The sequence below is a fragment of the Leptinotarsa decemlineata genome, unplaced genomic scaffold (genome assembly GCF_025532065.1).
Source record: "Leptinotarsa decemlineata unplaced genomic scaffold, Ldec_3_MD MMD2_tig00026330_RagTag_RagTag, whole genome shotgun sequence".
Taxonomy (NCBI): Eukaryota; Metazoa; Arthropoda; class Insecta; order Coleoptera; family Chrysomelidae; genus Leptinotarsa; species Leptinotarsa decemlineata.
Genome location: NW_027412690.1, coordinates 5,576,096 through 5,588,829, shown reverse-complemented (window position 1 = coordinate 5,588,829; position 12,734 = coordinate 5,576,096). Strand labels below are relative to the sequence as shown.

The window sequence follows — 12,734 nt, the reverse complement described above, 5'->3', positions numbered from 1 at the left end:
GTCGAGCTTAGTTGATTACTCTGAAGAACATGGACTTTAACAACAAGAATTAATCAACTGAAGGAATGAATAATTATACAGGGTGGTTGCTATGAATTTATCATACAAAGGAATTGCACTTTTACCAGTATTGAATACAATTCATTTATTAGTATATATTTTGTGAAAAATATATACTGGAATATTGAACGAGTGTTGGTGTTTCATGTTGAAATAATACATGGAATTGTAACAAATTTCATCTTCATATCCATTTCTACTCGTAGAGTGTACTAAATGTTGTGAATTCAGCAGTATCATAGTTTCTGAGGGATTAGTAACCACTTTGGAGGCATATAGGGCGAGAAAGGTCTTCAATGTGCAAGAGGGTACATCTTGTAGACTGTAAATTTGGATATTGCCACGTTTTATTTCGATTGAAACTTTTGATGTTCATTACGCAAAAATAGCAGTCATCGAAATTATTCTTGGGCTCCAAATATGTCCAGGACAACAAAAATTTCATTTGTAGAGCTGTGTAATCATTGTCTATACACAGAATGTACGAGGCTTTCTATCAGAGACGGCGTAAGGCGTTGGCAAAATGAATTTTAAGAAATCCAACAAGACACGCCATGATTTTTTATAATCAATAGATTAGAAAATTTTCAACCTACGGCACACGAAAGAATATGAATGAAAAATTCGTGAATATATTTATTTTTGTGATAAAGTACATTGTATTGTGTAATTGATTAATTGAAAAATTATCATCTATGTCATATCAGTCTGCCAAAAGCCGATATGAGAAAAATTTTTCAATACCATGATTGATTCTGTGATGAGCAATATGGATTCGAGATGTATATCAACACTTTGAAGATTTTGGATTTCTCTAACGAGTCTTAAACAACTTGAAAAAAATTCCAGAAGAGAAAATACTGAAAAACTGTTGGGACAAAGATATAATTATATGCTTCAATATATTATAGAGGATGGTTTGACAGAAATTTACTTAAATTACCTATAAGTATTGCTTCCGCTGAAAAATGCTTTTCAAAATTTGAAACAACAAAAAATTATTCAAGAAATACAATGGGCCAAGAAAGACTTTCAGTTTTGGACTGCAGTTTTATCTAAGCAGATTATAGCATCAAAGCATCACCAATAATTAGGAAGTTCAGTAAAACCAAAAGAAGAACATTTTTGTTTCTTCAATTAATCATTTTTTCTTCATTTTAAATCCCCGATGCGAAAAAAGTGTGTTGAAAGTTTGACTTGTGTATCTGTATATCTGTGCGTCTGTCTGTGACACTGTAGCTCCTATAATAGTTGACCGATTTTAATGCGGTTTTTTTATTCAATAGTTAATTTTGTTGGGGTGATTCTTAGATACGTTTCATGAAAATCGCTCGAGCTGTTCAAATGTTACCAGTTCGTTTCCGAGAATATGAAGAAAAATTATGCATTCATTATACATCCATTCGACTAATCGAAATAAAACTTCGATATTTTTAAGAATATGTACAATAACATCTCATTTTTGATTTGATGCTGCAACCAGAACATTCTGCCAAGGAACAATTCCTCATTTCAAAGATCTCAATAAGTATATAGCCGCAGTGTCAGTGACTATGACTGGAATTTCATACGGCGACCTATACATGATGTGTTTTTTATTGGTTCAAAGTTGTTTTTTTTCAGTTTTGTTGTTTAATGCTCCAGAAAAGTAAATTAGTAGAAATTTTGGTAGGTGCTTCTTAATGAATGAAAAATTCCAAGTGTTTTTTTTTCATTTTATAAACCTTTCTTCTTGCACCATCAAAGCGCCTCACAAAATGTACCTTGCACACAATAAATTTAGGCCGACACTGCTTTCTATTATCTTTTTCAGATTATTGATCGTGTTTTTATATATGTATTACTCATATCATAATCTTTGCATATTCATTGAAAATTTACTGAGGAAATTCCACTAGAATCTAACGATCCTGGTATATCTACTTGTATTTTGAAAATAGTTCAATGGTTTGAGTTTCAGAATCTCTTGAATATTTTTGTAGTGGATAGAATATAGTATTAGCTAAACAAGATAACAACTTTTTGAACCTGTACTAAAAAACCCAAACAAATGACTGAACGATTCCAACGAAACCATGTTAGTACCAGACGTTCTGTGAAAGTGAACTTCCCACACGATGTCGAGGAAAACATAACTATGTTATTACACGAGTCTTCTGTCTGGGTGCGTCTCAAGAACATGGGAAATACAGTTAATTCACTTAAATGTTCGAAATTAGTGATAATGACAAAATTAATGGAGTGTTTGTCTTCGGATTGTGGAATGTTTCTCCCACACGCGAGTAATTTTAGAATTCCATCATTATTTCCTACAAGACGCCGTGATGTCTTGGAGTGTTCGTAACAAGGGCGTTGTTAGGCATTCTTTAGTGTCTGTAGAAAAAGATCGAGGTTAATTATTGAAATTTGCACTCCAAAATGCAGGTTCTTCAATATGCTCACTATCAGAGAATGTTGATGAATATAGGTCATTTGGAAACTAAATGAGATAGGATTCTTCTTCAATTATCTGTAGTCTCCATACAAAATATGCTCAAAGAAAACTCCTGCAATTGAAGATATAAAATCTATTGAGGTGACATCAACTCTACTATTTGTATGAGTAGCCCAACTAGCAATTTCGTATTTTGTAATAGTTGCGGAAACGTTTCGGAGAAACAAATTATAAAACTACATTTCTCCCAGAAATGGTTTCAATGTGTTTATAAAACTGCTATGAATAAGAAATTAGCACCTTTTTATAAAACATTATAGTTATTATCAATATTTTATAAGGCCTTTTATAAACACTACAAAACAGTTTTATAAACATTTTGACAGTTACTATACAATTTTTCTAACACTCTTGAAAAGTAGTTTTGTAAAGACTTCCCTTACTGCACTTCTGCAACATATTTGAGCGATACCTATAAAAAAATCAGAAGACAATTATATAAGAGCTTTTTAGTAGTTCCAAGTAGGCGTAATAAAATATAATACAGCCAAAAACGATAACAATGAAATAAAACAGTGTTAAAAATGTTTTCTTGTTTTCTTGAAGACGCCAGAAGTAATTTTGTATTGGACACTAGGAAAATATAATTGATATGTCACCAACTGAAAACTAAGAAATTGAAAGGTTGAAGCCATTTTAAAATTTCACTTTTGCACTCATAAAACTTTTAAAGACATTGTTTGTGTTTCGAAGATTGATATTTTTACTGCAAATGAAATTTTATTGACAAATATATAGCCTATTATTAGCAAAATTTAAGCGCGCCACTCATTTATAAATGTTTTCGGTAAAATTATTAATTATACCAAAATTGTCGACGTATTCATTTTCTAGTCACAAAATTGACTTTGTTCATTCTAAACAATATAATGTTATAATATTTATGTACTTTTCAACTGTAAATATCACTATATGTGCGGTATTTAATATTTTCAATTCATCTAATTTCAGTATCCCGGATCGCTATCATTTAAAATGGCAACGTTCTATAAAATGAATTGGTATCAGTAGCAAACATTTCAACGTATTTTAGCTACTATGTTACCCCTATAAAACTGTTAAGAAACACTCAGTTCTGGGAGTGATGGTATTGCTGCAGAGTCGGACTACTTTTGAAGATACAAAAGTGCTTGTATGAACAGTTTGGATAAATATTATCTCTCGGGATGTTTTGGCTAAAAAGTTTCTTTCATTGATTATAAAGGCTAAACGACGGATTTTAACCAATATTATAACCTTTTCCTGTTTTTCGCAAAAAAATTGAAGCACTGGGTTAGGTGGGATAGTTTTAAGTGTTTTTTATGTATTTCCAATATACAGGGCAGCTCAAAGCTTCCAGGAAGTTTTTTTCATGGAACACGAAGTCATTTCTTCGTTTATTTGAAGCACCTCGAACTGAATCTAAAACTATTATATACCCCCCAATAAATATTCAAAATAGCCGCCATTGAGTTATTATTTATTTTTATTCATATATTCGGGATACAGAAAAATCCACTACCGTATCCACACAATGGAATTATTATCAAATTGAAAGTATAACATATATATACACATATATATGTATTTCATAGTGTCTAAATTAAGGATGAATTAAAAATATTGAATTTACTTATGGGGTACCTATACTCAATAAAAATCAAATATTAAGAAGTTGCTGAAGAACTTATTTCCACCACGATATCGATGGTGTCCCACTTGAATAAATAAACAAAAATATTCTTACTAAACATAACTGAAATTTTGAAGAATTTTTCAAAGCTGTGATTAGGAATCGATGTCAGCTGGTTGTTCTTAAATGCTGCATTTTATTCTTGGTGGCAGCAAATATATATTGGCAAAATTAATTTGATTTTATGACAGTTATATTAGTGTTTTTGAATTGTAGTTAATTTACCATACTATAAAATTGTTGGGAAATTTTCATTGAAGTGACAATATGGTAATGAAAATAAAATAGTATCTGAAAGCTATCCAATAAATTAATTTCATTAAAGCTACAGGAAACAGTTATAAAATGAGCTTGAAATAGTTTTATAAATATCATAAAAATTTCGCAGAAAAGTGTTATGAAACTGCTACATAACAATTTACTTTTATAGAAAAATAAGTTTTATAAGTTAGTTGCAAAAACGTTTTTGTGATAATTTCCTGACTTTTTTATAATGGTTTTTTAATTTTATTTCATAAACGTTTCTATGACAAATTTATGAAACACTTTTATTGCCTACAACTGTATTGTGTTCACCGATCATCTAATATAATGAATTAACATTTTGGAAGTAATTATAAAATACTAATAAAATAAAACTGTTGCAACACCATAGAATTATAAATCAACTTTGCTGGTTGGGAGGGAGTATCGTTGATATCACAGCAAGCCATCTCACTTTTATGGACTACCAGAACGTAACAAGAAGGACGTCCCACTTGATTTCAAAAGTGCCATTATCCAAAACTCTGCAATAGTTTCTATTCCATTGATTCAGCCATTGAGAGAGGAAATTTCGTTATTCCAGAATTCAAATTTGTGGAGTTGCTGGATGGAAATCAAACAACCAGTTTGAGCGTTAAGAATGAAACTGTCAAAGGGGAACTTCAGGTCATTGGGAGAAAGTTATCCATGAAGTGAGAATCTGAAACAGATGAAATCTGCTGATATTTCTGATTCTCCAAAAAGCTGACGGGAGAGAAACTGGACAAAAATAAAAAGCTCAATGAGAAATGAAGGCCCTCACAACCAGATTTGCCCTTTTCCTATATTGGAGCGTTATCGTACAAGATCAAAAAACTTGGATCTTAGTATAATATTAGTATCTATGAGTATGGTCTGAATGTTTTATTTTTTAATGTGGCCGTTATACAGCGAATCTTGCCTTCAGCTTGTCGATTAATGATGCGTAGTATGCTCCTGTTATGGTGTTTTCTTTTGGAGATAATCGATTGAAACAGCTCAATGACTATCCCAAAAAACAGTCGTCATCACTTTCCCAGCCAAAAAAGTTTTTACTTTCATTGGAGCCGGTTCTTCCTTTGCAGTCCACTGTTTGGACTGTATCGGCGCATAATCGTGTAACCAAGTTTCATCCACAGTAATCACTCGACGCCAAAACTGGGATTTATTGCACCCAAACTGCTCGAGCAGAGCGTTGGAAATATTCATTCAAACAGGTTTTTGGTTTAACTTGAGCAAACGCGGCACCCAACGTGCGAACAGCTTTCTCATCCTTGAATACTGATTGAATATGTGTCAAACACGTTCTTTTGACATGTTCATAACCTCTGCTGTCTCCCTCACTTTAATTCGTCGGTCGTCTAGCACCATTTGGTAAACTTTGGCGATGGTTTCGTCGGTAGGTGTAGTTTTTGGACTTGGATTCATCGTTACCCAAGCTATCACGGCCAGGTTTGAGTTCACCTGCCGAAAAGTTCACTATGTTAAATGATGGTGCAGAGTCTCCATACATATAGTAGAGACGACTGGATCCTTCGGGAGAAGGAAATATTAAGAGCAGATCGTTGTTGGTTCACAGATGGATCAAAGACACCTTCCGGTTCTGGTGCAGGATTTTTGAGTCGCAAACCCAGCACAGAGATATACGACTACTACTACTATATAAAATGATTTGAAATCCCTGAAACAACTAAAAAAGAAGAATTGAAAATGAATAGCTGGAAATGACAATTATATAAGCAAAATAAACCTGAAATGATATTATAGTGAAAAGAAATAGAACAATTGAATACATGAAAATAAAGAAATGAATGAAGAAAATAAAAATAAAAAGTGGAGAGATTCCAAGTCGAAATAGTTCACGACGTTTCCATTGTTATTATCTACAATCGTCTTCGTGAGTTGGGTTGGAGGACAGGTAATCGCATTGCCGACTCTTCAGCCAAGGAAGCGGCTAGACTAAGAATTTCAAGACCCAGTGACACCTACGGCCTGATGACTTCGCCAATTGCGGAACTAGCCAGACGGCACATTTATGCTCAATCCCTAAAGAAATGGGGTGGAATCAAAGGACGAATTTTTTCCAGGATCACCCTGAGCGACCCTGGGAAGCTGGCGCCGAAGGAATATCTGGCGATGACCAGAAAAAAAATATGCTTCACAGTAGGATGGAGCTAGTGGACACAACTCCATGCAGGATGTGTGAACAGGGAGATGAAATTATCAGGCAGGTCATATGCGAGTGTCCGGGGTTATCGTCAATATGAGAGTGTATATTCGGCGAATCTTGGCCTACACCTGCCAATATAAAGGAGATGTCTCCCAGAGACCTGTCCACCTTCCTGGAAAGAACAGGATGGACGATGACCGAAGAGGTCATCAATTTGGGTCTCATCTTCAAGGCTGAAATTTCCGGAACGAAATTTCACAAACCAACGTCAAACAGTGTTTTCATTAACAATATCACTACCAAATGCGGTTATATTTTCGAGATGTTTCGGCAGCGCTCTGGTTCAGTTCAAATTCGTAGAGAATAGTTGACAAAAAATCACTGTACGACATCATATAGTAATACGCTGGAAACAGGCAAAAAATGGACATTGAGAAAAAAAAGAACAGCATCAATGTATAGAGTACATAATTCTCTATTGATCAATATATATCACATCAGAGTGAAAAAGATATTTATTGAGGTATGGACTACAAAAACATGACATTGAAATGAACAAAACTTCTGAAACAACCTAATGATTATCAAAAATAAACACTGGTTTATGGAGCACTTATAATAATGAATGAGCTGAAATTATTTGTTTCATATAGTACATAATCAATCTCGCTAATTTAATAATACCCTTCATTCAAATATATTTGCTGACTGAATAACAATCACAATTTAATGAACTTTCTCTCATAATATATAATACTTCGCCCACAAAGTTTCTATTGAGTTAATTTTTGATTATCCCTACTAATGTAATAGGAATAATGAGAGTGATTAGGTGGATTCCGCGAAAACGAGTAATTCAGAAATATGAATCATTTTATGGATACAATTACCTACCCGCATGCTTGGGAAAAGCTTTTAATGGAATTACTTCGAAAGTTTGTCACAGAAACTTCCATTCCATTGAGACTTGATTAACGTGAAACTTGAAAATTTTGTATTTACCTCAATTTGGAATATTGATGTTGGCGCAGAAATGAACTCCAATCGCGTTTGCTGAGATTGTGCCCAGTGAATGATGAAAGTTTTAAGAGACTGTTGAGAAACTGGAGATTTTCCGAAAATAATTAGGAATCAATCAGGATATTGACCTGTTTTTGCTTCCATCAGAATCTGACACTCGAGCCTTTAGTGAGACCTAGTTGAAAAGTTTCCATACTGTTCACTACCTATGAGAGAGACTTGAATAAGGTAATTTTCTGATAACCAGCTGTCATCATCATATGAACAACAACCCACAAAAGTCAAAATTTTTACGAAATGAAGATCAAGTTTCAATGTGTGATTTCAATTCTATTACGATGAGTAAACAAGGCAAACTAATGAAAATAAAATTTGCTTTTTCATTGAAGAATCGAAACCATATAGATATCAACCAGTTACTTCACTGCCACTACTTTCATTCATAAATTCACAAAGTTCTCGGTGACCTTGAAACGAAAGGCGGAGCCAATTTCGTTCTTTCACCATAAGCGTGCGTTCATATAAAAACGAAATTTTAATATACTATACAAGATTTTGTGGTAAGTTACTTATAACCAACAACAAAAACTAAAAACAATAATAATAACAACAGAGAACAAACTAAACACAATATCAATTTTCAACCTTTTATTATAACTAATCCGATACCCGTGGCACCGTCGAATCCTTCGATACTACAGCACTGAACGCGTTGAATGAGAATCTCATCCTAAGAGCGGAAACTCGGGCAGGTGACGTGATGAGATAGCCTACTGGTTGTAATATCCCAACCAGCAAAGTTGTTTTATAATTCCATGGTGTTGCAACAGTTTTATTTTATTAATATTTTATAATTACTTCCAAAATGCTAATTGATTGTATTAGATGATCGGTGAACACAATACAGTTGTAGGCAATAATAGTGTTTTATAAATTTGTCATAGAAACGTTTATGAAATAAAATTAAAAAACCATTATAAAATAGTCAGGAAATTATCACAGAAACGTTTTTAAAACTAACTTATAAAACTTATTTTCCTATAAAAGTAAATTGTAATGTAGCAGTTTTATAACACTTTTCTGCGAGATTTTTATGATAGTTATAAAACTATTTCAAGCTTATTTTATAACTGTTTCCTGTAGCTTTAATGAAATTATTTTATTAGAATGCTTTCAGACACTATTTTATTTTCATTACTATATTGTCACTTCAATGATAATTTCCCAACTATTTTATAGTATGGTATATTCACAACAATTCAAAAACACTAATATAACTGTTATAAAATTGAACTGCTTTCGCTAATATATATTTGCTGCCACCAAGAATAAAATGCAGCGTTTAAGAACAACCAGCTGACATCGATTCCTAATCACAGCTTTGAAAAAATCTTCAAAATTTTAGTTGTGTTTAGTAAGAATATTTTTATTTAGTTATTCAAATGGGATACCATCGATATCGTGGTGGAAATTAGTTCTTCAGCAACTTCTAAATATTTGATTTTTATTGAGTATAGGTGTACCCTGTAAGTAAATTCAATATTTTCAAGGCATTGGGTTTAGTAAATCAACCTTATTATTCACAATTTGAAGGACTGTAAAATACAAAGTGTTTGCACTTTCAAGTTTCAGTTTTTAGTTATTTATTTAGAAAACCTGAATAGTTTGTTCTGAGTGAAGCAGTTTCGTGTTACAACCCTTTAAATGATGACAAATTCAGGTACAGCAAGGTATGCTTTACAGAAAGTATTCAGAAGTAACTCCTCGAATAACTAATACCTACTGTCATATAGACGGTGTCCCATAAAAGATACATAACTCTGGCTTTTTCACACTTTCTGTGACAACTCGTTTGAATTAAAATAACCCTGCTTGCTTTTTGGGTTGCATAGAATAGATAATTTTTTCTTGTTCTGTATCGTCATTCTTCAGCATTCGTTCTAACAGTTCTTCTTCAGCAATTTGGTAGGTCATCAAATGACTTCGTTTTAGTTTATACATCATTGTATCAGCATCAATTTTTGACCATGAGAGTTGGTTATTATTTACCCATGACGACGGAACTATGGTGAACATATATACCTAAAACGTAGATAAAATGAGTCAAATCCAGCTTCAAAAAAAAACTATCAACTGAAAATATAGGCCTGAATTATCAAATATCTGGTCAATTATTGAAGCTAATTAAAAGATATATTCTGACATCAAAAACTTACCCCTCATTTCCTGTGTAAAAAAACATCAAAATAACGGGGTGCTTAGTTGTGTTTTGAAAAAATATTTCATATAGAAATGAGTTGGATGGGAGTTCAGTTTTAGCAGCTAAACCATACAAGGTGATTCACGGAATTTCATCCATTTGGGAGTATCTAGGTTTCCGATAATTTTGTGATCTGAGCGTATGCGTTCGCGTTCAAATTCGATTTTATGGGTTCGCTACCCGCTTTCTATAATTAATTCGTGACAGATTCTACTGTGGTTATACATTCTCAACAAACCTGAAAACACGCACAAGTCAAGGGGAAAAGCATTAGTGTAGGCAAAGCATTGGTGTACATTGATTGTTACAACCGTAAAGATAAATGGAAATATTATAGTGGGAGTGTTGAATGATCAAGATCGAATCTCTTCAAACCCCTTTCTAACAGAAATGATGACTTTACATATGTGTACTCAAGGATGCCTCAAAAGAGACACACTCACCACAAGAAGTTATATTCAATCAAACAAAAAGCTTCGAAGAGCTGACTTAGTACTTCAAAAACTAGCAGAAAAAAGGCACTGGAAAATTGAACAGTTGCAGTTGAACAGTGCATTGAGTTGAACCTCAAAACGATGAGCAGCCTCAGTCCGTCGCGTATTTCTGATATGCTCCGCTCTTGGTAGAATCGAATGTGCCAAGTCACTTGAACACCTCCCGTGAAAAAATGTATGAAAGAGAGACAAATCTCCAGCTATCAAAGTTGCAAGTGATGTGTGTGTCTCCAATCAGGCGGATGGTTTTTTCCTGGATAGAATCCAGCAGCTTCAGCATATGCATTTCTTCAGAGCTGTGATTGGAGTTGCCAGCACTCATTCATTCAGCTTTATCTTGTGGAACTAACTCACATCAACCAACCTGTCTTACTGCAATACAAAAAAAAGGTGGGATGCAATCAATCATGATACGTACTTCATTGGCAAATGGATGAATTGACACTCAATAACTTTGAGAATCGGATTAATATTACTCCATTCTATAATATGTTATCTTCTTAATCGACTGATCAGTCGGCAGTGATAATCTGAAGCGTATTCGAAATTTAATGGTATTTGATTGGTACAAGAAAATAGATGAATTGCCTCAATGTCACTATACTGATTCAGTTTTCAAAATAGATGAGGTAAAATGGTTTAATGCAAGGATAGAGCTATACTTATCTGAAAATAAAATGCAGTGTGTAGGGTTGAATGAGCCTCAGAGTTGACACAGTATGGAAGGTTTATTTTGGAAGACTAATTTCATGAATACAAAATTAAAAATTCAAGTTCTCTATGATTTTCAAGACCTACTCAAGACAAACTCCTATGCTTTTTCATTCTCTGGAAGAAGTTTTTTCCCGTTTGGCCAATATGAAGTTTCGAGCAAAAACCACAAGTCAAATAATCTTTCCTAAGCTGAAGAGCAATTCCACATTTGCAAACCATCTTTTGACAGACGAATATGAGTTCAATCATGAGTATGACATGATACATTCGAAAGAGAAAGATTTGACACTGAACCATTTGGAATGTTCAGAAATCAATAGATTGAAAAAATTACTGAATGAAAAAATGAGTGGGCATACTTGGAGACTGTCTGAATCAAATTATATAAAACAACAACTCGTTCAGGCCAGTGTCAAATTATCTATACCAATAATTGAAAATCGATTCCGGCAGTTGTATCGCCAACAGCATATGCAGGAATAACTTCAGTGAAGAAAACAGCACTGAAACCTGTCGGATTTGATCCAACGCCCTTAGTGGTATTAGCCAGGGGAGTAGTTGTTTTCTGATAGGTGTTAGTCCATCAACCTACAATGTAGGTAATTTGAGACTGGACTGAACGAATTGTTCTTTTAGATAATTTGATCCCATAGACAATATTTGGATGTATATGTCAAGAAAATACCATGTGATTCATTAGTTTCATCTCATTCCAACCACTGTAACGTTGTTCATCATTCATGTTCAGAACACAACGACAGGTGTTGCATACTAAAAGTTGAAAACTCCTGCATCGGGTTGGTATTTGGTATAAAAAAAAACTGGAATTTCACACGAATTAGCAGATTGGAAGTGGTTGCATATGTTTGATCGTAGACGTTTTCATGCAACCTGCATATTCTTTAAAATCATCGAATTTAGAAGGCATTTTGGAGCCATCATCTTGATTTTTTGCATTGAAAAACAATTCATAATTTTCGACCCTGAAAACCACCACTTATCAACTCAAATCGGACCATGATTGCAAATCGGACCATAATGCATTGTCATCGAATTCATGTCAAATTAGCATGCGAATAAAGTATCATAATTTGGAATACGGAACAGTTTCTTTTCCCGCAAGAAGGCGACAAAACCGAAAGTTAGGTAGCTAAAATTGACATGGCTGAATTCCTTACGAAATCACCTTTTTAACGATGTGTCTCACTTACTACTTTCCTTATTCAAATTGGGTGATTTGCATTTTTTTCCGAACACATGCGTTTTGAAGATATTTGATCTGTTTCGTTTTCGGTGCCCCACCCTGTATATTTTTAACGTTTTTTCAACACGAATAAACTCAAGTTAGAGTCCTGACTATGGATTTTATAAAGTTCGAAACGTTGGCAAAAAAATAAATTGTTCATCAACAAAACATTTTTTATCCCTTTCAGAACTAATGAAACAGCATATCAAAATAAATGTATTATTATTATCATCATTTATCACATGTCCAGTCAAATAAGTTATTATAATTTCTCCACTATTGTTTGATCTTTGAATTAGTTATCTGTCATCAAATAGGTAGA

General features: G+C 33.5%; 1 protein-coding gene across 1 annotated transcript in view; it reads right to left on the bottom strand.

Moving 5' to 3' along the window:
• Positions 1-12,734, bottom strand: part of LOC111517305 (uncharacterized) — a 633,122-nt gene that overhangs the window by 383,775 nt on the left and 236,613 nt on the right.